Source organism: Rhinopithecus roxellana, chromosome 5 (assembly GCF_007565055.1).
Source record: "Rhinopithecus roxellana isolate Shanxi Qingling chromosome 5, ASM756505v1, whole genome shotgun sequence".
Classification (NCBI taxonomy): Eukaryota; Metazoa; Chordata; class Mammalia; order Primates; family Cercopithecidae; genus Rhinopithecus; species Rhinopithecus roxellana.
In genome coordinates, this window is record NC_044553.1 from 62,808,672 (window position 1) to 62,822,339 (window position 13,668).

Consider the following 13,668-nt stretch of genomic DNA (forward strand, 5'->3'; position numbering starts at 1 on the left):
ATGGCACCACTGCAATCCAGCCTGGGCAAAAGAGCAAGACACTGTTTAAAAACAAAACAAAACAAAAAAGGCTGGGTGCGGTGGCTCACTCCTGTAATCCCAGCACTTTGGGAGGCCGAGGCGGGCAGATCACGATGTCAGGAGATCAAGACCATCCTGGCCAACATGGTGAAACCCTGTCTCTACTAAAAATACAAAAATTAGCTGGGCTTGGTGGTGCCTGCCTATAATCCCAGCTACTCCGGAGGCTGAGGCAGGAGATGAGCTTGCACCAGGGAGTCGGAGATTGCAGTGTGTGGAGATGGCACCACTGCACTCCAGCCTGGCGACAGAGAGAGACTCTGTCTCAAAGACAAAACAAAAACCAAACAAGCCAGGTGTGGTGGCTCACTCCTATAATCCCAACACTTTGGGAGTCAGAGGCAGATGGATCACTTGAGGTCAGGAGTTCGAGACCAGCCGGGACAACATGGCGAAATCCTGTCTTTACTAAAAATACAAAAAATAGCTGAGTGTGGTGGCATGCTCCTGTATTTCCTGCTATCTGGAGGCTGAGGCAGGATAATCGCTCGAACCTGGGAGAGGTACCCTGCAGTGAACCCAGATTGCACCTCTGCACTCCAGCCTGGGCTACAGAGGGAGAAGAGATGTGGGCCAGATAGTTCACATAGTATTTTTATACCATTTAGATTTGCTCAAAAGCTCAGTTTGTACCATAATAGTGAAATAAGCACTGACAATGAAATGTGACATTTGTCAACTAAAAAAGCATTTTGTAAGTTGTACAAAGATTAGCTTAATGAAAAATTACCAGAGGATAAAATCTTGTGCTTCAGAGCCAGAATGAGAACAGATGGCAAATACGTTAAAGAAGGCTTAACCTACAAGAAGCCAGATTTAGGTCACTGCTGAGATGAAAATTAGAACAGGAACAAAGAAGACAAAGGAAAAGTAGGAGAAAAACATTAAGTAGAAAGGGTAAAGAGAAATTGAAGAAACAAGAAAGAAATTGGAAGTTTATTTGTTTCTTTTTTCAGAAATGAGGTCTCACTATGTTGTCCAGGCTGGAGTGCAGTGGAGCTCACAGGCACAATCACAGCATACTGCCAGGAACTCCGGGGATCAAGGGATTCTCCTGCCTTAGCCTCCTGAGTGGCTGCGACTACAGGCACCCACTACCATGCCCCACTATTTTTCATAAAAAAAATTTTCTTTGGCCAGACACAGTGGCTCAAGCCTGTAATCCCAGCACTTTGGGAGGCGGAGGTGGGCAGATCATGAGGTGAGGAGTTTGAGACCGGCTTGGCCAACATGGTGAAACCTCATCTATACTAAAAATACAGAAATTAGCCGGGCATGGTGGCACAAGCCTGTAGTCCCAGCTACCTGGGAAGCTGAGGCAGGAGAATCGCTTGAAGCTGGGAGGCAGAAGTTGCAGTGAGCTGAGATCCTGCCACTGCATTCCAGCCTGGTGACAGAGCGATACTCTGTCTCAAAAAAAAAAAATTTTTTTTAAGAGTTGTTGCCCAAGCTGGAGGATGTTTTTAAAAATAAAGTCACTTATTTTCACAATATCTTCTGAAGGGGCTTGAAGTCTCTATTAAATAGGTCTCGTAGCACCTTCTTACTTATCTTTAGTAGCACTCACAATTGATTATAAACAATTAATTGAGTAATTATCCATTTAATATTTGATTCTGTTCTGAAGGGCAGGGGCCATGTCTGTTTTGTTTACTTATATGTTCTTGTGGCATAACCTAATTGCATAGTACATGGTTAATAAATATTGTTGAGTGAATGGATAGGATTATCCCACTTGGCATACCTTATATTATTAGTAATAGTGTAATGGTTATTTGCATGCCCTCTAGAACTAGACCTCCTAGCATTAGAACTTTTTTTTTTTTTTCCTTTTGGAGACACGGTCTCGCTGCTGGTAGCTAAATCCTGGTCTCCAGGGATCCTCCTGCCTTAGCCTCCTGAGTAGTTGGGATTACAGCCTACGGAGTGTCTAGCTATAGCGTCAGAATCTTGGCACTACCAAAAACTAGTTGTGTGACCTTAGGCAAATTACTTAACCTTTCTGTGCTTTAATTTCCACATCTTTAAAATGGGGATGATAAAATTATCAAATTAGCTAATTCATGTGAAACCCTTAGAAAAGTGCTTTACACACGGTATCTGCTCAAATTTTTTTACTATTAATATTTAATATGAGTAGTCAATAATACTTAGAAGCAAATACTACTTGATTTCAAAACCACGAATGGATGTCATAATCCAGACTTTATCTCTCCTTCTTTTTTTTTTTCTTTTTTTTTCCGTTCTGTAGCCAGGCTGGAGTGCAGTGGCGCAATCTCGGCTCACTGCAACCCCCGCCTCCTGGATTCAAGCAATTCTCATGTCTTAGCCTCCCGAGTAGCCGGGATTACAGGCATGCGCCACCATACCCAGCTAATTTTTGTATTTTTAGTAGAGACAGGGTTTCACCATATTGGCCAGAATGGTCTCCATCTCCTGACCTCATGATTTTCCTGCCTCGGCCTCCCAACGTGCTGGGATTAGAGGCGTGAGCCATGCCCGGCCTTTTTTTTGTTTGTTTTTTCGAAACAGAGTCTCACTCTGTCACCCAGGCTGGAATGCAGTGGTGCCACTGCAACCTCCCCCTCCCAGGATCAAGCGATTCTCCTACTCAGCCACCAGAATAGCTGCAATTACAAGTGTGCACCACTATGTGCGTCCAGCTAATTTTTGTATGGCAGGGAGGGGATCACCATATTGGTCAGGCTGGTCTTGAACGCCTGACCTCAAGTTTTCCACCTGCCTTGGCCTCCCAAAAGTGCTGGGATGATGGGCGTGAGCCACTGTGCCCAGCTATCTCTCCCAGTTTTAAAGCTTTGTGGACAAGGTTTTTTTTTTTTTTTTTTTTTTTTTTTTTTTAAGACAGAGTCTTGCTCTGTCCCTTAGGCTAGAGTGCAGTGGCATGATTTCGGCTCACTGCAACCTCCACCTCCCGGGTTCAAGTGAATCTCCTGCCTCAGCCTTCCAAATAGCTGGGATTACAAGCATGCGCCACCATGTCTGGCTAAGTTTTGTATTTTAAGAAGAGATGGGGTTTTACCATGTTGGACAGGCTGCTTGCGAACTCCTGACCTCAGGTGATCCGCCCACCTGGGCCTCCCAAAGTGCTGGGATTACAGGTGTGACCTACTGCATTTGGACAGTGATCAAATATTTTTTTTTTGCCTGTTTGTTTATATTATTTATTTAATTTTTGGAGATGGAGTCTCAATCTGTTGCCCAGGCTGGAGTGCAATGGTGCAATCTCGGCTCACTGCAACTTCCACCCCACTGGGTTCAAGTGATTCTCCTGCCTCAGCCTCCTGAGTAGCTGGGGTTACAGGCGCCTGCCACCATGCCCAGCTAATTTTTTGAAGTTTTAGTAGAAATGGGTTTCACCATGTTGGCCAGGCTGGTCTCGAACTCCTGACCTCAGGTGATCCACCCGCCTCGCCTCCCAGAGTGCTGGGACTATAGGCGTAAACCACCTCTCCAGAGATTGCACTGAGCTGCGATCGTGCAACTTCACTCCAGCCTGGGGGAAAGAGTGAAATTCCATCCCCGCCCCCACCTCCAAAAAATAAATTAATAAAATAAATAAATAAATAAATAAAATAATTGATATATGATACTGAAAAACTGGAAACAACTTCAATGTCTCGAACAGGAGATTCGTTTTTAAAAATGATATTGGGCCCAGCACTTTGGGAGGCCGAGACGGGCGGATCACGAGGTCAGGAGATGGAGACCATCCTGGCTAATACGGTGAAACCCCGTCTCTACTAAAAAATACAAAAAACTAGCCGGGCGAGGTGGCGGGTGCCTGTAGTCCCAGCTACTCGGGAGGCTGAGGCAGGAGAATGGCGTAAACCCGGGAGGCGGAGCTTGCAGTGAGCTGAGATCCGGCCACTGCACTCCAGCCTGGGTGACAGAGCGAGACTCCGTCTCAAAAAAAAAAAAAAAAAAGATATTGGGGCCGAGCTCGGTGGCTCAAGCCTGTAATCCCAGCACTTTGGAAGGCCGAGGTGGGTGGATCATCTAAGGTCAGCAGTTCAAGACCAGCCTAGCCAACATCGTGATACCCCATCTCTACTAAAAATGTAAAAATTAGCCCGGTGTGGTGGTGGGCGACTGTAATCCCAGCTACTCGGGAAGCTGAGGCAGGAGAATCGCTTGAACGTGGGAGGTGGAGCTTTCAGTGAGCCAAGATCGTGCCACTGCACTCCAGCCTGGGTGACAGAGCAAGACTTGGTCTCAAAAAAAAAAAAAAAAAAAAAAAAAAGGCCAGGCGCGGTGGCTCATGCCTGTAATCCCAGCACTTTGGGAGGCCGAGGCGGGTGGATCACAAGGTCAGGAGATCGAGACCATCCTGGCGAACACAGTGAAACCCCGTCTCTACTAAAAAAAAAAAATACAAAAAATTAGCTGGGCGTGGTGGCGGGCACCTGTAGTTCCAGCTACTCAGGAGGCTGAGGCAGGAGAATGGCGTGGACCCGGGAGGCGGAGGCTGCAGTGAGCCGAGATCGAGTCACTGCACTCCAGCCTGGATGACAAAGCGAGACTCTGTCTCAAAAAAAAAAAAAAAAAAAAGATATTGGCTGGGTGCGGTGGTTCAGGCCTGTAATCCCAGCACTTTGAGAGCTATGGCAGATTGCTTGACCCCAGGAGTTCAAGACAAGCCTGGCCAACATGGCAAAACCACATCTCTACTAAAAATACAAAAATTAGCCAGGCATGGTGGCGGGCGCCTGTAGTCCCAGTTACTCAGGAGGCTGAGGCATGAGAATCGTTTGAACCTGGGAGGCAGAGGCTGCAGTGAGCCGAGATCGTCCCATTGCACTCCATCCTGGGCAACAAGAGTGAAACTCCATCTCAAAAAAAAAAAAAAAAAAAAAAAGAGTATAAAGCACTGTTAGCTAAAATGAGAGAGCTCTATCAAATTTTATTTTATTTTATTTTATTTTTTTGAGACAGAGTTTTGTTTAAGCTTAAGTCAAGAGGCCAGACATGGGTGAGCCTATAATCACAGCACTTTGGGAGGCCCAGGTCGGTGGACTGCTTGAGCACAGGAGTTTGAGACCAGCCTGGGCAACATGGTGAAACCCCATCTCTGCAAAAATTAGAAAACTAACTTTGCGCAGTGGCAGTATCTTAGCCAATGAGGTCTATCTGAGGTGCGATTATTGCTAATTGAAAACTTTTCCCAATACCCTGCCGTGATGACCTGCAATATAGTTCGCATCGGCAATTTTTGACAGTCTCTACGGAGACTGAAAAAAAGAAAGAAAGAAAGAAAGAAAACTTAGTCTGGTGGCACATGCCTGTAGTCGTAGCTACTCAGGAGGCTGAGGTGGGAGGATCTCTTGAGCCCAGGAGATCGAGGTTGCAGTGAGCCCTGATGGTGCTACTGCACTCCAGCCTGGGCGACAGTGAGATCCTGTCTCAAATAATAGTAATAATAATAATAATAATAATAATAATAATATAAATTACGTGTCAACCAGACCCGACAGACTCCAGGCCTCTCTGAGTAAGTACTACATAAAATATACAATAAAGAAAAAACAGGGCTGGCATGGTGCCTCTCGCTTGTAATCCCAGCATTTTGGGAGGCCAAGGAGGGAGGACTGCTTGAGCCTAGGAGTTCAAAACTAGCCTGGGCAATATGGCAAGACGCTGTCTCTACAAAATACAAAAAAAATTAGCCAGTGTGGTGGTGCACACCTGTGGTCTCAGCTACTACAGAGGCAGAGGTGGGAGGATTGCTTGAGACTGGGAGGTTGAAGCTGTAATGATCCGGGATCATGCCAGTGCACTCCAGGCTGGGAAACAGAACAAGACCTCATCTCAAAAGAAAGAGAGAGAAAAAAGGACAGTCTATCTGCTTGTCCTGGAAAAATAGCAATTTCCCCTGATAAATACAAGTTAATGGTTGATTAATATTTCATTAATTTATTAATAGGTAGTAACAAGGAAAATATATTGAAGGGTAAGAATTAAACTCTGCCATCAAAAAATCTTACCATCCAGGAAGGGAGAGAAGAGGAGTGTAAAACTACCCATGGTGCTACGAGGTAATTTTAAATAAATTGCAATGTGGCAATTGAGTCGAGGCTTTAAGCACTCGTAGGATATTCTCCCTCTGATTACTTGCTCAAAGTAGATGATTTAGAAAATATAGAAAAGTACAATAAGGTTTTAAGGCCGGGTGCGGTGGGTCACGCCTGTAATCCCAGCATTTTGGAAGGCTGAGGTGGGCGGATTAGGAGGTCAAGAGATGAAGACCGGCCGGGCGCAGTGGCTCATGCCTGTAATGCCAGCACTTTGGGAGGCGGGCGGATCACGAGGTCAGGAGATCGAGACCATCCTGGCGAATACGGCGAAACCCCATCTCTACTAAAAATACATAAAAATTAGCCAGGCGTGGTGGCCGGCGCCTGTAGTTGCCAGCTTCTAGGGAGGCTGAGGCAGGAGAATGGCGTGAACCCAGGAGGCGGCAGAGCTTGCAGTGAGTGGAGATCGCGCCACTGCACTCCAGCCTGGGCGAGAGAGCCAGACTCTGTCTCAAAAAACAAACAACAACAACAACAAAAAGAGATGGAGACCTTCCTGGCCAACATGGTGAAACCCGTCTCTACTAAAAATAAAAAATAGCTGGACGTGGTGGCGCGCACCTGTAGTCCAAGCTACTAGGGAGGCTGAGGCAGGGGAATAGCTTGAATCCAGGAGGCGGAGGTTGTAGTCAGCCAAGATGGCACCACTGCACTCCAGCCTGGTGACAGAGCGAGACCCCCGTCTCAAAAAAAAAAAAGTTAAAAAAAAATCACATGTAATTTTCCCACCAGGAGAGAACCACTACTAACACTTTAATGTATATTTTCTCCCATATTTTTTGTCTTTGCTTTTTTTTTTTTTTTTTTTTTTTTTTTTTTGAGACGGAGTCTCACTCTGTCACCCAGGCTGGAGTGCTGTGGCCGGATCTCAGCTCACTGCAAGCTCCGCCTCCTGGGTTCACGCCATTCTCCTGCCTCAGCCTCCCGAGTAGCTGGGACTACAGGCGCCGCCACCTCGCCCGGCTAGTTTTTTTTGTAGTTTTTAGTAGAGACGGGGTTTCACCATGTTAACCAGGATGGTCTCGATCTCCTGACCTCGTGATCCGCCCGTCTCGGCCTCCCAAAGTGCTGGGATTACAGGGTTGAGCCACCGCGCCCGGCCTGTCTTTGCTTTTTAAAATAGTTTAAAGCGGTCTGGCGTGGTGGCTCACGCCTGTAATCCCAGCACTTTGGGACGCCGAGGCGGGCGGATCACCTGAACAGCCTGGCCAACATGGCAAAATCCCATCTATACTAAAATACAAAAATTGGCTGGACATGGTGGCGTGCGCCTGTAATCCCAGCTACTAGAGAGACCGAGGCAGGAAAATCGCTTGAACCCGGGAGGCGGAGGTTGCAGTGAGCCAATCTCGCTGGAGGTCGTCACTCAGGATCTCCTTACGCTGCCAGAAATCCGAGGTCTGGGCGAACCTTTTACTAGGCACTCTAAGGAGCAGCGATAGGACACCGTGGCCGCCAATCAACCTCAACTGGAGGCAGTTGCACTCCAGCCTGGGCGACAGTGACTCTGACTCAAAAAAAAAAAAAAAAAACAAAAACAAAAAAGAAAAGAAAAAGAAAAAAAGAAATCGCTCCCTTAGTAGAGCTGATGCTAATCCACTGCGTGCGCAGTTCCTATAATGTAACCAGAAGGACTGGCAGGTGACGGGGGTAGCTAGGAGACAAGCCATTTTAAGAGGAGGGAAATTAAGGGAGCAGATTTGGAGGGATGGGCCAGTGAGTGAGATGCCTTGGGCCAGAGGCCGGGATTTTGCACTTCATTTACTTTTCATATTGGAGAGGAATAAGGAAGTCAGTAGGTTTCGATGGAATATGTGTTGTCTGAAGAAGGGTTTAATAGGCTGAGAAGCAGAGATGTCTACGAGGTAGCTGACATTAGAATCTGGAACTGAGAAAGGCTCTCGGGTTGGAAAAACGACAGGGCTGGTTAGTTTTCTACACACTTCAACACGGCCTAGTCACCGCTGGTCCCTCCTCATTTTAAGTAAAGTTCTTTCTTTATTCACATCGCACGCCGGAGGCTTCATTTCGCGCTTTTTTTCTCCTAGGCCCGGGGCTAGGGCAAGTCCTTTGCGCCCGTCACCTAACAACGCCCCTCAACTCCTTCCCCGCCCCCGCACCGCCGGAAATCCGAGGTCTGGGCGAACCTTTTACTAGGCACTCTAAGGAGCAGCGATAGGACACCGCGGCCGCCAATCAGGCCTTCCAGATACCCGGATGTGAGACGGTGCGCGATACAAAGGCGAGTTTCCACCCAGAGGGTCGTCTGGTGCAATAGCCAATAAGCATTCCCCAGGCGATAAATGACAGGAAAATTAACCAGTTACAAACTAGTTTCTCTCACGCATGTGGAAATTCTTCTGCTTAGTCTAACCCACTGCCAATTGTGACTGGATATCATTGTGAGAAGCGGTTGAACTGTCTAATTAGGAGCGGGAGCGAAAAAACACACAGCCAATAGGAAGATTCTCAGGGATGGGGCGGGGACTAGGCCTTCGCCTCGGCGGCAGAGGAGACTCGGGGGCCATTTTGTGAAGAGACGAAGACTGAGCGGTTGTGTCCGCGTTGCCGACCTCGACCAGCAGTCGGTTTCTCCACGCAGAATCCGGGAGTAGGAGACTCAGAATCGAATCTCTTCTCCCTCCCCCCTCCTGGTAAGTGGAGAGGGCGGACGCAGGGAAGGCGCTGGGTTTTTCGGGAAGCGAGAGGGGGTGTGGGAGAGAATATGAGGGAACCCTTCCCCCTAACTAACCGGGCCCTCATTTATTCTGTTTGTTTTGGGGGATTAGGTCTGAAGCGGGAGGGGTTTTACAGCCCTCAGCCTCTGCGTAGGTTTAACCTGGTGTCCTCTAGCCACGATCGCCAGGGAAAATGCCCTTTTTTCGCTCTTCCTGTGTTAACGGCTGCTTTCCTTTCATTTTCTACGACCGCGAGGACTCCGGGATCCTGAAAATGAAGATCGCGATGTTCATTAATATAGTCGAAGTTAACATAGCGCCGATGCCTTCTATTCGGTTCTTCTTACATGTAAAAATTGGGGGAGGGGGAGGGGGAAGGTTACCAAGTAGACGTATCGCGAGCCTTTAAATCCTGGATCGTGCCGCGTGGCCTACGAGAAAGGTTTAACAAAAGATTTAGCATTTTACTGATAACTTTTTATTTTATTCCCCTCTATGAGCAAATGATGGAGCTCGAAGTAGTTACTTTTCACTTACGTTTGTAAAAGGAAATATTGTGATATAACTATATTAATAATTACAGCTGACTTTTCATCTGCAGGTTACAAAACACTTGAAATATATAAGTTAGTGGAACTTTGCTTGAGGTAGGTATTAACTCTCTTTCTCAGACAGAAACTGAGGCAGTAAAGTGTTGATTACTAGGGTCATATTAAGTCAGTAGCAGAACTACTAAGGAATTTGACCACGAGGTCAGTCGAGTGGTTTTTACCTGGTTAATGGAATACCGGGTTCTAAAAGTACAATATTTGAATCTTTGTAAGAACATGATGACGGAAACCACGAGGTAACTGGAAATTCCCAAATTGCGCTTAAGAAAGATACTACGAGACTTGAGAATTTGTTATTAACGTAACTTCCTAAGTGTAAGATGAGAAAATTGGACTTTCGGGTTATTCTGGCGTTAATTTTTCCGTCCACCTAAACTTGGGCAAAAATTCACAGCTATATTTTATTAAGCAAATATTAACAGTGCTGTTACTTGCTCGGTGCTGAAATTTGATAAAAAACTTATAAGTTAAAAAAGTAACAGATCTTTAGTGTCACGTTCACTTATCTGGGAAATCGGTTTTTTAAATCCTCACATGAGATTTGGTTAAGTTTATTTTTTACAATCTGTTAATTTCACAAAAACTAAAGCTGTTAAGCACAGTTTAAACCAATTCTGCCGGGTAAGAAATTCATCTGTAAGGCAACCTATTTGATAGGAAGTAAAATAAGGGTCAAAAACATCGCGACCCCTTTAAGTATATTATTACAGGAACTTAAAACTAAAATTTATCATCGTGCTAAACTGTTAGAAATGAGGTAAAGGCAAAAATAGATTAATTGGGAAATCATGTAGTAAAAATAATGTTGGCAAAGAGAAATGTCAGAAATTAGTATTTAAGAACATTTGATAATAACTGAAATTGATTGACGGGCACTTTTCTTTGCCTTTGAGGTGTTAGAAATATGGGTTCCTTCCGATCAGTATGTGTATCAGTGTACCAAAAATTCTTTGAGTTAATATCAAGAACTGTTTGCCACGGCATTTATATCACAATTCCAGGTGTGTTCTCAACTGGATAGGCATTTAGTAACATTTTTTATTGGCTAGGGGGAAAAGTTGAAGGATGGCCAGGTTGCAGGTTTTCTGACCTTTTTTTCCCGCATGCCTGTGCCACTCTTGGGAATACTTGGTAGTTGATGTTCCTTCTGTGGAGAATTTAAACAGCTTAGGTTTGTAATTAAATCTCTTAGAGGATTTGACATGGCATTCGACCTTGTTTTGGATGGAATGGCAGTGCGAAACAAGCAAAGAATAAATTCAAATAGCTAGTTGCTCTAATTTTAAAGACTAAGGGGCAAATTATTAAAACTTATATATATAAGTGTTGAATGTGAGAGGTGTTGAGTAGGGAGTAAGTTTGCCTAGGAGGAGAAATAGATTTTAATTCTCCTTGCTTAAATAAGAGGACTTAGACTTTTTAAACTTATTTGAGTTTTTAGTTTCTAATTCAAATTTTTTGTTGCCAGAAGACTAAAAACTGTACAGATGCAGTCTTTTTAAAGCAGTTTTTTTTTGTTTTTTGAGATGGAGTCTCACTGTTGCCCCAGGCTGGAGTGCAGTGGCACAATCTCGGTTCGCTGCAGCCTCTGCCTCCCGGGTTCGAGCGATTCTCCTGCCTCAGCTTCCCAAGTAGCTGGGATTACAGGCGTGTGCCACCACGCCGGGCTAATTTTTATATTTTTAGTAGAGACAGGGTTTCACCATGTTGGTCAGGCTGGTCTCGAACTTCTGAGATAATGCTGGTATTGCAGGTGTGAGCCCAGTTTCTAAATTAGTAGTTGTTACTGCTATTCTTAACCACATTATTTCAGTCTTCAAATAATTAGTAGTTGTCTCTGGGGAGCATTATTTGCTCTTAATATGCATATTCTTGTATTCTCATTGGAAATGGGAAGATTTTGGTTTTGTGCATACTAGATTTACTAGAGGATTGGTGAGAACTAGAAAGTTGAGGTGTGTCATAACTACAGGTTTTGTTGATATTGAATTGGATTTATTAACATGAGAAATTTTGGTTTCTTAACCAAAGAAAATTTATTTTTCTTTGGTTAATAAGAAAATCTTATAAGAAAATTTGGTTTCTTAACCAAAGAAAAGAGGTTTCTTTGGTACATTTACTGTGATAGGTTATGTGTTTTTGGATTTATATTGTATCAGGAAAACATTATTTGGTGCTCTAACTTGATTCTGTCACAGTACACTGGAAGGACAGGCACTTTGTTTAAAGAATTGATTGTAGAGGGCACGCGCGGCTGCTCGCGCCTGTAATCCCAGCACTTTGAGAGGCTGAGGCGGGTGGATCACGAGGTCACGAGTTCCAGACCAACCTGCCAATATGGTGAAACCCCCATCTCTACTAAAAATACAAACATAAACTGGGCGTGGTGGCGCTCGCCTGTAGTCCTGGCTACTCGCCTGTAGTCCTGGCTACTCGGGAGGCTGAGGCAGGAGAATAGCTTGAACCTGGGAGGCAGAGGTTGCAGTGAGCCATCGCACCACTGCATTCCAGCCTGGGCGACAGAGCGAGACCCCGTCTCAAATAATAAGTAATAATAATTGATTATAAACTGGGGAAGGGATAGATTCCCAGTTTAAAATCTTCATGGTGGTTCTCAAACATTAGCCAACACCAGAATCAATAGGGCTAGTTAAAACAGATCGCTATGATCTCTACCACCAGGTTTTCTGATTAAGTCTGGGGTGGGGCCCGAGAGCTTGAAATTAAAGTAAGTTCCAGGTGATGATGCTCATGCATCACTCATTCTGAGAGGTACCCCTTTAGAAGAAGGGATCCAAACCTCAGGCAGGTTTTGACAAATAATAACCTAGAGATACTTTCTTTAAAAACTACCTTTGAGCTTTATGTAAGGATACTTTTTTTTTTTGAGAGCCTCATACTGTCACCCAGATTAGAATGCAGTAGCATCAGCTCACTGCAACCTCTGCCTCCCAGGCTCAAGGGTGCCCTCAGCCTGAGTAGCCCTGCTAATTTTTTGTATTTTTGGTAGAGACAGAGCCGTGTTTCCAGGCCGGCCTTTAACTCCTGAACTCAGGTCCACCCACCCCAAGCCTCCCAAAGTGCTGGGATTACAGGAGTGAGCCACCCTGCCTGGCCTCAAGGAATATTCTTGATTGAAAATGGTGCTAAAGTTGGTCTTTTTATGAGTGGTAGCTCTTCAGTGTAACAAAATCTTGGGAGATACCTGAACTTCTTGATGTTGAAAGATAGAATTGGTTTCTTTTCACATTTTTCTTTCCTTTTAAGCTTATGTCTTGTGGCACCTGTACAAAGGATTTGGTTGTGGTTGAACTATAAAGTTACATATCTTGAAAATTGATTACCAGGTTTGGGCTGTGGCTCCAAATAAGAAAATGAAATGTTTCACCATAACTGTATTTCATAAACAGGAAAAGAACATTCAGATGTATATTTCCTACAATTCTTCACAAACTTTTTCCGCAGTTTGTACATTCGTACAGTTTCACACATCAAATGTAAAAATTAACTGTCCTTCCTACACTTCTACTTTTTAAAAATTTATGGTTTTAGTTACAGTACCTGTTGCTGCTATAGTCATTCGTGCATAGTTGGCTTAAGGAACACTTATTTTGTTTTTTTTTTTTGAGACGGAGTCTCGCTCTGTCGCCCAGGCTGGAGTGCAGTGGCCGGATCTCAGCTCACTGCAAGCTCCGCCTCCCGGGTTTACGCCATTCTGCTTCCTCAGCCTCCTGAGTAGCTGGGACTATAGGCGCCCGCCACCTCGCCCGGCTAGATTTTTGTATTTTTTAGTAGAGACAGGGTTTCACCGGGTTAGCCAGGATGGTCTCGATCTCCTGACCTCGTGATCCGCCCGTCTCGGCCTCCCAAAGTGCTGGGATTACAGGCTTGAGCCACCGTGCCCGGCCGGCTCAAGGAACACTTCTAAATGCTCAATTAAAAGAAATTCTTGAGACAGGGTCTCTCTCTGTTGGCCTGGCTGAAGTGCAGTGGCGTCATCAGAGCTCACTGCAGCCTCAAACTCCTGGGCTCAAGTGATCCTCGCTCCTCAGACACCTAAGTAGCTGGGATTACAGGCTACCACACCCTGTTAATGTTTTTTGTTTTTAATAAAGTCTTGCCACGTTTCCTAGGCTGGTCTCAAAGTACTGAGCTCAAGCCATGCTCTACCCCAGTCTCCCAAAGTGTTGGGATTACAGGTGTGAG

The 13,668-nt window shown here is 45.1% G+C and overlaps 1 protein-coding gene and 1 non-coding gene across 12 annotated transcripts in view; both read left to right on the top strand.

Moving 5' to 3' along the window:
• Nucleotides 1-5,189: 5,189 nt before the first annotated feature.
• LOC115897749 lies at nucleotides 5,190-5,330 on the top strand. The gene has a single exon (XR_004057546.1). It is a non-coding gene; the product is annotated as a U4 spliceosomal RNA (small nuclear RNA).
• A 3,299-nt stretch (nucleotides 5,331-8,629) lies between these two features.
• The window catches only part of LOC104656262 (heterogeneous nuclear ribonucleoprotein C), a 61,506-nt gene continuing 56,467 nt past the window's right edge, over nucleotides 8,630-13,668 (top strand). For 5 of the 11 annotated variants that reach the window (XM_030931509.1, XM_030931515.1, XM_010355885.2 and 2 more), the window contains exon 1: nucleotides 8,645-8,827. The gene's annotated coding sequence lies outside the window, so the exon portion shown is untranslated. Of the gene's footprint in view, nucleotides 8,828-9,452; nucleotides 9,499-13,668 lie in introns of all 11 variants that reach the window. The other 6 variants (XM_030931510.1, XM_030931517.1, XM_030931519.1 and 3 more) reach the window with 3 other exon arrangements.